This window comes from Mercenaria mercenaria, chromosome 15 (genome assembly GCF_021730395.1).
Source record: "Mercenaria mercenaria strain notata chromosome 15, MADL_Memer_1, whole genome shotgun sequence".
Taxonomy (NCBI): domain Eukaryota; kingdom Metazoa; phylum Mollusca; class Bivalvia; order Venerida; family Veneridae; genus Mercenaria; species Mercenaria mercenaria.
The window spans coordinates 11,716,083-11,729,122 of NC_069375.1; the positions used below are offsets into that span (position 1 = coordinate 11,716,083).

Genomic DNA, 13,040 nt, shown 5'->3' on the forward strand with positions numbered 1-13,040 from the left:
TTATCTGCATGTGTGGTTACAAACCCCATAATTCTAATTTTATTTTTGACAGAATTATGCCCCTTTTGTACTTACAGCTTTTTTGCAATCTTCGCTTTCTGGATATAACTTAATGCAGTATAAGATAAAGACTTGAAACTTAAAATGTATCTTTATCATCATCATCTGCATGTGTAGTAACAATTACCATAACTCTGATTTTGACCAAATTATGCCCCTTACATACTTTAATTTTTTGACAGATTTCGTTTTCTGGACATAACTTTGGTACCATATAAGACCATGACTTGAATATCAAAATATATTTTTAACATCATCATAACTCTAGTTTATGTGTTTGACAGACTTATGCCCCTTGGTGTATTTTCCTTTTAAAGTAGAGGTCTCCTATTGAGACATCTATTCATTTTTCTGTCAAATCGCCAAATAGTGGAGTGCCCTGTTTTACCGACAGTTCTTGTTCATTGATTTATTGCCCATTAATTATTTGACATTAGTAAACTATAGTGCTATCATAGTTGGAGTATGTCTTAATCACAGCATAGAATTCAGCAAAAGTTAGTTCTTTTATGAGAAGGTGCATGTATATTCTTCATTAATTGTTTGAATGAGTTTTCAATTGGATATTGCCCTGTGATTATTTAATATCAGTAAACTGTATGTGCGCCAATCAGTAAGTTCCACTTTTGTTCTCTTTATATGCACATTTTGCGGAGCATCCATCAGTTTTACAGATATTTCTTGTTTTAAATAAACTTTGCTTGAGCTCTCATTTAGTATTTAAATGTTTCAAAAAGGGATACCTGAAGCCACTGGCCTCCAAATGGTATGACAACAAAAAAGTGAATATTTTTAGGTATCACAAAATTGATGCTACATTTATTAGGAAAGCTTTGAAATTTAATTACTGACAGGCTATATGCTATGTTAACACATGAGAGGTAGTTGTTTTTACCGTTTTTTACATTGAAAATTGAAAGCGTTTGTATAAAAGGTTACACGAGGTAAACTCCCTTAATTATAAATATTTACGTTTGATCATTGTGAAGTACATGCTCCAACTTGGGGTATTGGTAAAGGCTGTTTTTTACTGTGTTGGGATGGGGTTGATTCCTGACCAAGACAATTGTGTTCTCTTGAATTGGTATTTTGAAGTGATTTAAATACAAAAGACTTAATCTATTGAATGTCCAGTTGAAAGATACATTATAGCCAAAATTCGGAGGTCAGTGCCTTTAACTGTTAAAACAGGACATACAAGGTTAGTATCTTGTTTTGCAGGTTTTCTTTCTCTGTAAATGAATGAAAAGCGAATATAAGAAGTCTTGACTTGAAATACTGACAAATAAAAAACAAATCTGTCTCGCCTAAATGCTTTTGTGCGAAATGTAAGGTTATTGCGAAAACTCACTGTCTGGCAGTCCATCCATCCATTGGCCATACTTCTCTTCAAAGCATTTTGTAGGTTTATATATGTTTTTGAGAAACAAATCTTTGAAGACCTTTAGCAAATAAATATTCATAAAATGTTATATGCTGTTTTCATTTGTGGAAAAAAAACACCACTGCCTTATGGGTCAGTTTTCATTGTATGATTAGAAAACTACTAAACTTTTGTCCTATGAATCTACAGGCAAGTTTTGAAAGTAATTCATTATTTTAATTAAAATCACAACGATGGTTTTGCTTGAATAGAGGAAAAGTAGAAAACATATTTCTTCATACAAAATGTATTCGTTACAACATTATAATATGATTAAATTTTTTCTGCTCAAAAAGGTTGGACTGGCCTGAATGATCTTGAGAGGGAGGGTTATTTCTACTGGACATATACAGGAGAATACTTTATTTATAATATAGGATCTATATCAGAACACGACTGCATTTATTTGCACCAGACAGGTTTGTTTGAACAGGATTGCAGTTCCTCTTTCCCATACATCTGTGAAATTGATTGGTGTCTGTAAGTGCATGAATTACTTTACTTATTAGTTTTAAATTAATAGAAAAGGTAGAAACTCCATGTCAGTCAACTTTATTTGAGCATTTCTAGCTTATCTGACGTTTTTTTGTCCTCCACCTTTTTCAAAATAAATAGGGAAATATAAAAAATCTGCATCCTTCTGTCTGTTTTACCATTTGTCCGTCCTTCCATCACACTTCTTGTCTTGTCCATTACTCTGCCATCCATGAAGGGGTTTTGAAATAACTTATTCTAAAATTGAGGTGCTTGTCAACACTGAACAAAACATAGAAATATAGGAAAACAAGATAGGTTCAGCAAAATCAGTGTGTTAGTAATATAATGTAATACATTCTCTTCAATAATAAAAACAATTCCGCAACTAAATCTACCTGTAAGAGAAAATGACAGTGTATTATTACTGCACAGAATTGTAAGCGTGACAATATATCTCTCTGTGGTTCTGTCAACAATAAGTTATGTTGATATTACGTTTTCTTGGGGTTTTCTCCAGTAAAATGTACATCCTCCACCTTCTTTCAATCCATAATTTGTTAGAAAAATTGCATTGCTTGTCTGTTAAATTTTGTAAAATTTCGGCAAATTTGGTAATGATCATACACCTTGATAAAGGGGAATTCAGCATTACTATGGTTGCATCACATTAGGTTGGTATGTAGTGCAGCTCTGCATCAACAGTAGAATTATTTTTTTCTGCTTAGCTCAGTAGGGAGAGTGTTTGTCTACGGATCGCAGGGTCAAGAGTTTGATCTCCAGGCAGGGCGTATGTTGTCCGTGACCATTTGATAAAAGACATTGTGTCTGAAATCATTCATCCTCCACCTCTGATAATTCTTGTGGGGAAGTTGGCAGTTACTTGCAGAGAATAGATTTGTATTGGTACAGAATCCAGGAATACTGGTTAGGTTAACTGCACGCCATTACATGACTGAAATGCTGTTGAAAAATGGCGTTAAACCCAAAAGAAACAAAACAAACAAAACTTTTTCTGGTGCGTAATTAAAAGTAAGTCATTTCAGTCCCATATAAGTTTCATGTATTTCATTTGTTTAATATAATTACAGATATTTGAATAAGATTTTTTTCTTACCAGTTTAGAAATAAAATCATATTAAATCTTTGATATACAGAAATTAGCATTAGAAAGCATTAAGTCCAGTTATAGATTTCCAGACATTTTCAAACTTCATAATGTCTTCATGAATTATATGATACATAGTTTTTGACTTACCGTATGTACTGATGTATATTGTTCTTATGTTAATTACTTAGAGTATGTTGTATCTTGCATACAATGTTAAGTGGGGTTGGTAATTCTGTTACAAATTCTTGTTTAAAGGTAGCCATGATAGCTGTATGTTTGTGTAAAAGACTAGGGTATATTCATTATAGCCGTATGTTTGTGTAATAGAGTAGAGTATATTCATAATAGCCATATGTTTTGTGTAATGGAGTAGTGTATATTCATAATAGTCATGTTTGTGTAATAGAGTAGTGTATATTCATGATAGCCATATGTTTGTCTAATCGAGAATAGTTTGTTCATAATAGCCATAGTCATAATTATGTTTGTGTAATAGTGTCGCGTATATTCATAATATTAAGTATATGTATGTGTTATACAGTATATTTGCTATAGCCATATGTAAGTGTAAAAGAGTTGTGTATATTCATGATAGCTATATATTTTTGTAATAGAGTAGAGTATATTCATAATAGCAATATCATTGTGTAATAGTGTATATTCATGTTAGCCATATGTTTGTGTAAAAGAGTATATTCATACTTATATTGAATATCCTATAGTAAGACTTTTAAAAGGTACACCAGGCTTTAATGTTGAGACATGATTCATTCATTATGGATGTGATAATATTAAAGTGTGATTTTTTGCTAGGCTATTCGAAGAATAGGTAGAGCAGAGCTGTTTGACTCACTCATGCGTCCAAATCGGATCAGCATCTCGATTTGGTTAAGTTTTTGTATGTAAGCTGGTATCTCAGTAACCAATTATGAGAATGGATTGAAACTTCACACACTTATTCACTGTGATAAACTTACTTGCATTGCACAGGTTCCATAACTCTTTTTTGCTTTTTTTTTTCTTAGAAATTTTTGGTTAAGGTTTTATATGTAAGCTGGTATCTAATTACCCACTAATGGGAATAAATTGAAACATCATGCACTTGTTCACTGTCATTATCTGACATGCATTTCGTAACTCTACCTTGCATATTTACAAACTTATGCCCCTTTTTCAACGACTTTTGGTTAAGTTTTTGTATGTAAGCTGGTAACTCAGTACCCACTAATTAGAATGATCTGACATGTAATGCACAGGGTACATAACTCTACCTTGCATTTTTATAAAATTATGCCCCTTTTTTTTGACTTAGCCATTTTGGTTAAGTTTTTGTATGTAAGCTGGTATCTCAGTACCTACTAATGGGAATGGATTGAAACTTCACACAGTTGTCTGTTGTCATGAACTGATATTCATTTTACAGGTTCCATAACCCTGTTTTTCAATTTTACAATATTATGTCCATTTTTCAACTTCTATTTTCATTCAACTGACAAGGCTGTTGAAAAGTCGAGGGTTTCTGTCCTCGGACAGCTCTTGTTATAATTGAAGGGTGATTTTAACAGGATTATATGTTAAAGAAATTCAAAACAATATAATGGTGAACTTAAAATGCGTTGCAATATTGAAAGCAGTGTCTGGACAAGCCCCTGAATAGTTTGCGTATTTTATAGACTGTTTCAATGTAATCGGAGCAAAACAAAGTCATAAAGTATATTCATACAGATCATTTAAAAACAATGTCATGCTTTTATTTACAGATAAAGCATGTTTTTTTGTGTTATCAGTACTGACTCTACCAGCTCAGACATCAGCCTATCCCTCAGAATTTTTCTGATGTTACAACACAAAATGAATATGCGCTTACACTATTCCAGCATAAAATGCGTAAAAGCTAATTACAGAATATATTGTCTCTCGGTTTCATTTAATTTCCATGAAATGCGCGGTAATGCCGGTGTAATGAAGTATTTCGACCCCGATAGAATAATGACCCCCCGGTCATTATTCTATAGAAAAAGTGACCCCAGGTCATAGTATTATGACCTCCAGATCATAGTACTATGACTCCCCCACGTGAAGTAAACTGAACCTCACGAAGAATATTGACTCCCATAAAAAAACGACCCCCGGTCATTTGGTCAAATTTAGTGATAACTTATGTATCTAAGGCCTAACTGCTGCATTTTATGCCCCCACTCGGGGGAGGGGGGCATATAGATTTGCCCTTGTCCGTCCGTCCGTCCTTCTGTTTGACCATTAGCCCCAGATACCATCACTTGACACAGAAATCAGAGCATTCCGCAACGGGAAAAGGGATTCTATTTCTAGATGCTGTATCTTGGTGTATACATTTTTTTCAGGAAAATAACAATTCACAATACGTTCACAAAACACACCAGTGTCAATAATCCCTGCAAACTTCGATATGAAGTAATTCTTCAGAAGAAAACTGCACAAGAAACTGCTAGCATAGAACTTAGTATTAATAGAAGTTGCAATACTTAGCGGTGGCAGTAAAGTACGGTAGCGGCAACAATAGAAAGTAGTAGTAGTAGTAGTAGTAGTAGTAGTGGCAGTGGTAGTGGTAGTGGCAGTTGCAGTAGCAGCAGCAGCAGCAGCAGCAGCAGAGGAATAAGTGACAGCAACAACAGCAGCAGGAGAAGAAGAGGTAGATGTACAATACGTATTAGTGGAAGCAGGTATAGTAGTATCAGTAGTAGCAGTTGTAGTAGTAGTAGTAGAAGTAGTAGTAGTAGTAGTAGTAGAAGAAGAAGAAGTACATGTAGTAATAGCAATAGAAGTAGCGGCACCAGTAGTAGTAGTACAATCAAAGTGTTAACTATTGGCAATGGAGGGTATTAAAGTTGTAGATCTAATAAAATAGTCCGTTAGGTTTGGTTGGGATCACTTTTTAATAGATATTATCGTCGAAAGTCTTTTTAGGAGCCGGTGTTTTACATGTAAAGAGTAACTTTTTTTAAATAGAATAATGTCAGGGAATCGATATTGTATGAGAGTTCGAATGTAGTAATTTCGGCAGTGACTATTTTACATGGAAGGAGTCACTTTTTCTAAAGAATAATAACCGGGGTCGTTATTCTATGAGATTCGAAGGGAGTCATCTTTAAGGATGTCAGTATTTTACTTGGAGGGGTCAGTTTTTAGCTCGACTATTCGAAGAATAGTCTAGCTATTCTACTCACCCTGGCGTCGGCGTCGGCGTCACACCTTGGTTAAGTTTTTGCATGCAAGTACATACAGCCATCAATTAAAGGCATATAGCTTTGAAACTTATTTTTTCTTTTTCTAGGTCAATTACCAACCTCTCTGGGTCAAGTCCCATAACTCTGACATGTATTTTGAGCAAATTCTGCCCTCTTTTGGACTTAGAAAATTTTGGTTAAAGTTTTACATGCAAGTACATACAGCTATTTCTAAAAGGCATATAGATTTGAAACTTATTTTTTCTTTTTCTAGATTGATTACCAACCTCACTGGGTCAAGTCCCATAACTCTGACATGTATTTTGAGCAAATTATGCCCCCTTTTAGACTTAGAAAATTTTGGTTAAAGTTTTACATGCAAGTTACTATCTCCAAAACTAATGCAGATATTGATTTGAAATTTCACATGTGTCTTCGGGGTTATAAAACTAGTTGATAGCAGCAAGTCCCATAACTCTGACCTTCATTTTGGCCAAATTATGCCCCCTTTTGGACTTTAAGCAAATTCTGGTTAAAGTTTTGTGTGCAAGTACATACAGCTATTACTAAAAGGCATATAGATTTGAAACTTATTTTTTCTTTTTCTAGATCAATTACTAACTTCACTGGATCAAGTCCCATAACTCTAACATGTATTTTGAGCAAATTATTCCCCTTTTTGGACTTAGAAAATCATGGTTAAAGTTTTGCGTGCAAGTACATACAGCAATAACTAAAAGGCATATAGATTTGAAACTTATTTTTTCTTTTTCTAGATCAATTACCAACCTCACTTGGTCAAGTTCCATAACTCTGGCATGTATTTTGGGCAAATTATGCCCCCTTTTGGACTTTGAAAATTCTGGTTAAAGTTTTACATGCGAGTTTCTATCTCCAAAACAAATGCAGATATTGAATTGAAACTTCACATGTGCCTTCGGGGTTATAAAACTAGTTGATAGCAGCAAGTCCCATAACTGATATGCATTTTGGTCAAATTATGCCCCCTTTTGAACTTAAAACTCTTTTGATATTTAACCTTTTTGGGTAATATTCTCCTGCTTCTGGGACAATATTTCGAATAGTCGAGCTTGGCTGTCTTACAGACAGCTCTTGTTCTATAGAATAATGATCGGGGGTCATTATTCTATGGAGTTTTCAAACGGAGTCAGTTTTTAGCTCACCTGTCACAAAGTGACAAGGTGAGCTTTTGTGATCGCGCAGTGTCCGTCGTCCGTGCGTCCGTAAACTTTTGCTTGTGACCACTCTAGAGGTCACATTTTTTGTGGGATCTTTATGAAAATTGGTCAGAATGTTTATCTTGATAATATCTAGGTCAAGTTCTAAACTGGATCACATGCCATCAAAAACTAGGTCAGTAGGTCTAAAAATAGAAAAACCTTGTGACCTCTCTAGAGGCCATATATTTCACAAGATCTTCATGAAAATTGGTCAGAATGTTCACCTTGATGATATCTAGGTCAAGATTGAAACTGGATCACGTGCCTTCAAAAACTAGGTCAGTAGGTCTAAAAATAGAAAAACCTTGTGACCTCTCTGGAGGCCATATATTACACAAGATCTTCATGAAAATTGGCCAGAACGTTAAACTTGATGATATCTAGGTCAGATTCGAAACTGGGTCACGTGCCTTCAAAAACTAGGTCATTAGGTCAAATAATAGAAAAACCTTGTGACCTCTCTAAAGGCCATATTTTTCATGGGATCTGTATGAAAATTGGTCTTAATGTTCATCTTGATGATATCTAGGTCAGGTTCGAAACTGGGTCACTTGCGATCAAAAACTAGGTCAGTAGGTCTAAAAATAGAAAAAAACTTGTGACCTCTCTAGAGGCCATATTTTTCATGAGATCTTCATGAAAATTGGTCAGAATGTTCACCTTGATGATATCTAGGCCATGTTCGAAAGTGGGTCACGTGCCTTCAAAAACTAGGTCAGTAGGTCAAATAATAGAAAAACCTTGTGACCTCTCTAGAGGCCATATTTTTCATGGGATCTGTATGAAAGTTGGTCTGAATGTTCATCTTGATGATATCTAGGTCAAATTCGAAAGTGGGTCACATGCCTTCAAAAACTAGGTCAGTAGGTCAAATAATAGAAAAACCTTATGACCTCTCTAAAGGCCATATTTTTCATGGGATCTGTATGAATGTTGGTCTGAATGTTCATCTTGATGATATCTAGGTCAAATTCGAAACAGGGTCATGTGCGGTCAAAAACTAGGTCAGTAGGTCTAAAATTAGAAAAACTTTGTGACCTCTCTAGAGGCCATACTTGTGAATGGATCTCCATAAAAACTGGTCAGAATGTTCACCTTGATGATATCTAAGTCAGATTTGAAAGTGGGTCACGTGCCTTCAGAAAGTAGGTCAGTAGGTCAAATAATGAAAAAACGTTGTGACCTCTCTAGAGGTCATATTTTTCATGGGATCTGTATGAAAGTCGGTCTGAATGTTGATCTTGATGATATATAGGTCAAGTTTGAAACTGGGTCAACTGCGATCAAAAACTAGGTCAGTAGGTCTTGAAATAGAAAAACCTTGTGACCTTTCTAGAGGCCATACCTTTGAATGGATCTTCATGAAAATTGGTCAGAATGTTCACCTTGATGATATCTAGGTCAAGTTTGAAATGGGTCACGCGCCTTAAAAAACTAGGTCAGTAGGTCAAATAATAAAAAAACCTTGTGACCTCTCTAGAGGCCATACTTTTCATGGGATCTGTATGAAAGTTGGTCTGAATGTTCATCTTGATGATATCTAGGTCAAGTTTGAAATTGGGTTAACTGTGGTCAAAAACTAGGTCAGTAGGTCTAAAATTAGAAAAATCTTTTGACCTCTCTAGAGGCCATATTTTTCAATGGATCTTCATAAAAATTGATCTGAATGTTCACTTTGATAATATCTAGGTCAGTTTAGAAACTGGGTCACGTGCAAAAACTAGGCCAGTAGGTATAAAAATAGAAAAACCTTGTGATCTCTCTAGAGGCCATATTTTTCATGAGATCTTCATGAAAATTAGTGAGAATGTTCACCTTGATGATATCTAGGTAAAGTTCAAAACAGGGTCACTACCTTCGAAAACTAGGTCAATAGGTCAAATAATAGAAAAACCTTGTGACCTCTCTAGAGACCATATTTTTCAATGGATCTTCATGAAAATTGGTCAGCATTTTTATCTTGATAATATCTAGGTCAAGTTCAAAACTGGGTCACATGAGCTCAAAAACTAGGTCACTATGTCAGATAATAGAAAAAACGACGTCATACTCAAAACTGGGTCATGTGGGAAGAGGTGAGCGATTCAGGACCATCATGGTCCTCTTGTTTATAAGGGGAGTCAATATTTTACAGGAAAGGAGTCACATTTTCTATAGAATAATGACCGGGGGTCGTTATTCTAGGGGGGGTCGAAATACTTCATTACACCGGCATTATTTTTTCAAGTTGACACCATTTCTTTCTCAATTATCCATTTTGGGGCTTGAATACTTTTATGCTTTGTGACTGAATGCACGTATATAAAAAGGTGTTTTAATAGCGCATGAGCACGATAATCTCTCTTCAACATATGTTGTTTTCCAGTTAAAGCACCCCCTAAGAGTGACGAACAGCAGTTTTATGCTGGATTTTTTTTTCATTAGATATTAATGTCAGTATTGATAATTTTAAAAAGGAAACATAGTTTTATTATAATAATAATGTATAATAACAAAAAATGAATATAGTTTGAAATAAGTTCTAACCATTTTCTTTACAGCCATTGATTAGCCCAGGCAGATGTTACTTGGAGGACTTAAACTAGAAAACACGACTTGGAAGAGTTTGAATGGACTGAAACATTTCTGTTACAATTAATCAATTGAATGGAACCTCTTCATTATGTTATGCCAGTGGATCAAGACCTTTTCATTACATACTGTCAGTGGATTGAAAACTTTTCTTTATATTATGTCAAATGGATTGAAACTTTTTGTTATGTCAATGGATTGAAACCTCTTCCTTATATTATGTCATTTTGTCACTGCATTGAGATATGTTCCTTAAAAATTACAGTATGTTGTACATTTTTTTTTTATTTAAGCTAATTGCTTGTTCCTGATTCTCAAAGCATTTCAGAATGAAATTGTTTGTCATTTATATTGAATTGAAAAGATTCTTTTACAGAGAAATAAAAAGCAAGAGAAGAATATTTAAGTCATTTTGAGTTCATGTGTGTCAGTCAAGTCACATTAAAACCAGTATATATATCAAGTCTAATTAGTCCCCTACCAATGGAACACTGGAGGGGAGTATAGGAATGCCCTCTGTCTGTCCATCTGTCTGTCCACCTGCAAATCTAGATCCTGCAATTACTCAAAATGTATTCAAGCTAGGTTCATAACACCTGGTATGTATAGGAAGGCAATATGTGGATTAGGCACATACATGACTTATGCTTGTAGGTCATAGATCAAGGTCACTATTGAAAGTCAAGTAAAAATGTTTCTGCTCCATGTATTGATGGATTATCTTAGTGCTACTTATAAACGTTCCTCATTATGAGACAATGTGTCATCACATGATCTATGCTGGTCAGATGAAAGTGTAAGGTCTCTGTCAAGTCTTATTAGTCCCCTGCCAATGGAATACCGGAGGTGGGGGGTATAGGAATGCGCTCCGTCTGTCTGTCTGCTCGCAAGTCTGGATCCTGCAATTACTCAAAATGTATTCAAGCTAGGTTCATAACACCTGGTATGTATAGGAAGGCAATATGTGGATTAGACACATACATGACCTATGATTGTAGGTCATAGGTCAAAGTTACTATTGAAAGTCAAGTAAAAATTGTTTTGCTCCATGTATTGATGGATTAACTTAGTGCTTCACACAAACGTTCCTCATAATCGGACAGTGTGTCAACACATGATCTATACTTCTCAAATAAAAGTGTAGGGTCTCTGTATAAGGTCAAATAAAAATTTGTTTCCACTTCATATCTTTTATATGCATTGAAGGATTTTCTAACCACTAGAAGCAAATGTTCCTAGTGACCAGACAATATGTGGCATCATGACTCGTGCTTAGTGGTCAAAGGTCAAGGTCGCTTTTGAAATATAAATAGTTTTTGTTCCTTATCTTCAAAATGCTCCAAATGATTATTTTATCATAACACATAAATATTCCCCATGATAAGACTATATGTAGTGCGCATGACCCATGGTTGCCGGTCAAGGTCAGTTTTTAAGGTCAAGTAAAATTGTTTATGCTCCATAACTTTTATGTGCATTTGTGGATTATCATAGTACTGCACACAAAATTTCCTCATGATAAAAATGCCCTCCATCTGTCTATTTGCAAATCTTGATCTTGCAATTTCTCAAAATATAAAATCAGTATGTCAGTCTAGCCTTAATGAAACCAGTATGTTACTCTAGTCTTATTGAAGTCAATATATTAGTCTAGCCTGAATGGAACCAGTTTGTCAGTATAGTCTTATTGAACCGAACCTATTGAACCAATATGTTAATCTAACCTTTTTCAAACCAGTATGTTAGACTAGTTTCTTGAACAAAGTATGGCAACCAAGCCTAATTGAAATTGATATGGAAGTAAAGCCTTCATGAAATGAAACCAGTGTTTGAGTCTAGCCTTAATGAAACAAATATGTTCTTCTAACCTTATTCAAATCAGTATGTCACATAGCCTTATTCAAATCGGCATGCCAGCTAGCCTTATTGAAACCAGTATGGCTGCCTGGCCATGTTGAAACCAGTATGTAAGTCTACCCTTCCTGACTCCAGTATGTAAGTATAGACTTAATGAAATCAGTCTGTCAGTCTAGGCTTATTGACACCAGTCTGTCAGTTTAGCCTTATTGACACCAGTATGTCAGTCTACCCTTTTTGATATCAGTATTTCAGTCCAGCCATATTGACACCAGTATGTCAGTCTAGCCATATTAACACCAGTATGTCATTCTAGCCCTATTGACACCAGTATGTCAGTCTACCCTTTTTGACACCAGTATTTCAGTCTAGCCATATTGACACCAGTATGTCAGTCTACCCTTTTTGACACCAGTATTTAAGTCTAGCCATGTTAACACCAGTATGTCAGTCTAGCCTTATTGACACCAGCATGTCAGTCTACCCTTGTTGACACCAGTATTTCAGTCTACCCTTTTTGAAACCAGTATCTAAGTGTAGCCATATTAACACTAGTATGTCAATCTACCCTTATCGACACCAAAATGTCAGTCTTCCCTTTTTGTCACCAGTATTTCAGTCTAGCCGTATTGACACCAGTATCTCAGTCTATCCTTTTTAACACCAGTATTTAAGACTAGCAGTATTGATAATAGTATGTCAGTCTAGCCTTATTGACACCAGTATGTCAGTCTACCCTTTTTGAAACCAGTATCTAAGTGTAGCCATATTAACACTAGTATGTCAGTCTACCCTTATTGACACCAAAATGTCAGTCTTCCCTTTTTGTCACCAGTATTTCGGTCTAGACGTATTGACACCAGTATCTCAGTCTATCCTTTTTAACACCAGTATTTAAGACTAGCAATATTGATAATAGTATGTCAGTCTAGCCTTATTGACACCAGTATGTCAGTATAGCCTTAATGAAATCAGTCTGTCAGTGTAGGCTTATTAACACCACTTAGTCAGACTACTCTTATTGACACCACTATGTAAGATTAGGCTTATTGACACCAAAATGTTATTCTACCCTTATTGAAACCAGTATATCAGCC

The 13,040-nt window shown here is 35.1% G+C and overlaps 1 long non-coding RNA gene across 1 annotated transcript; it reads left to right on the plus strand.

Moving 5' to 3' along the window:
- The first annotated feature begins 1,774 nt into the window (after nt 1–1,774).
- On the plus strand, nt 1,775–10,496 carry LOC128546150 (uncharacterized). The gene is made up of 2 exons (XR_008367334.1): nt 1,775–1,963; nt 10,056–10,496. It is a non-coding gene; the product is annotated as an uncharacterized LOC128546150 (long non-coding RNA).
- The last annotated feature ends 2,544 nt before the right edge of the window (nt 10,497–13,040 follow it).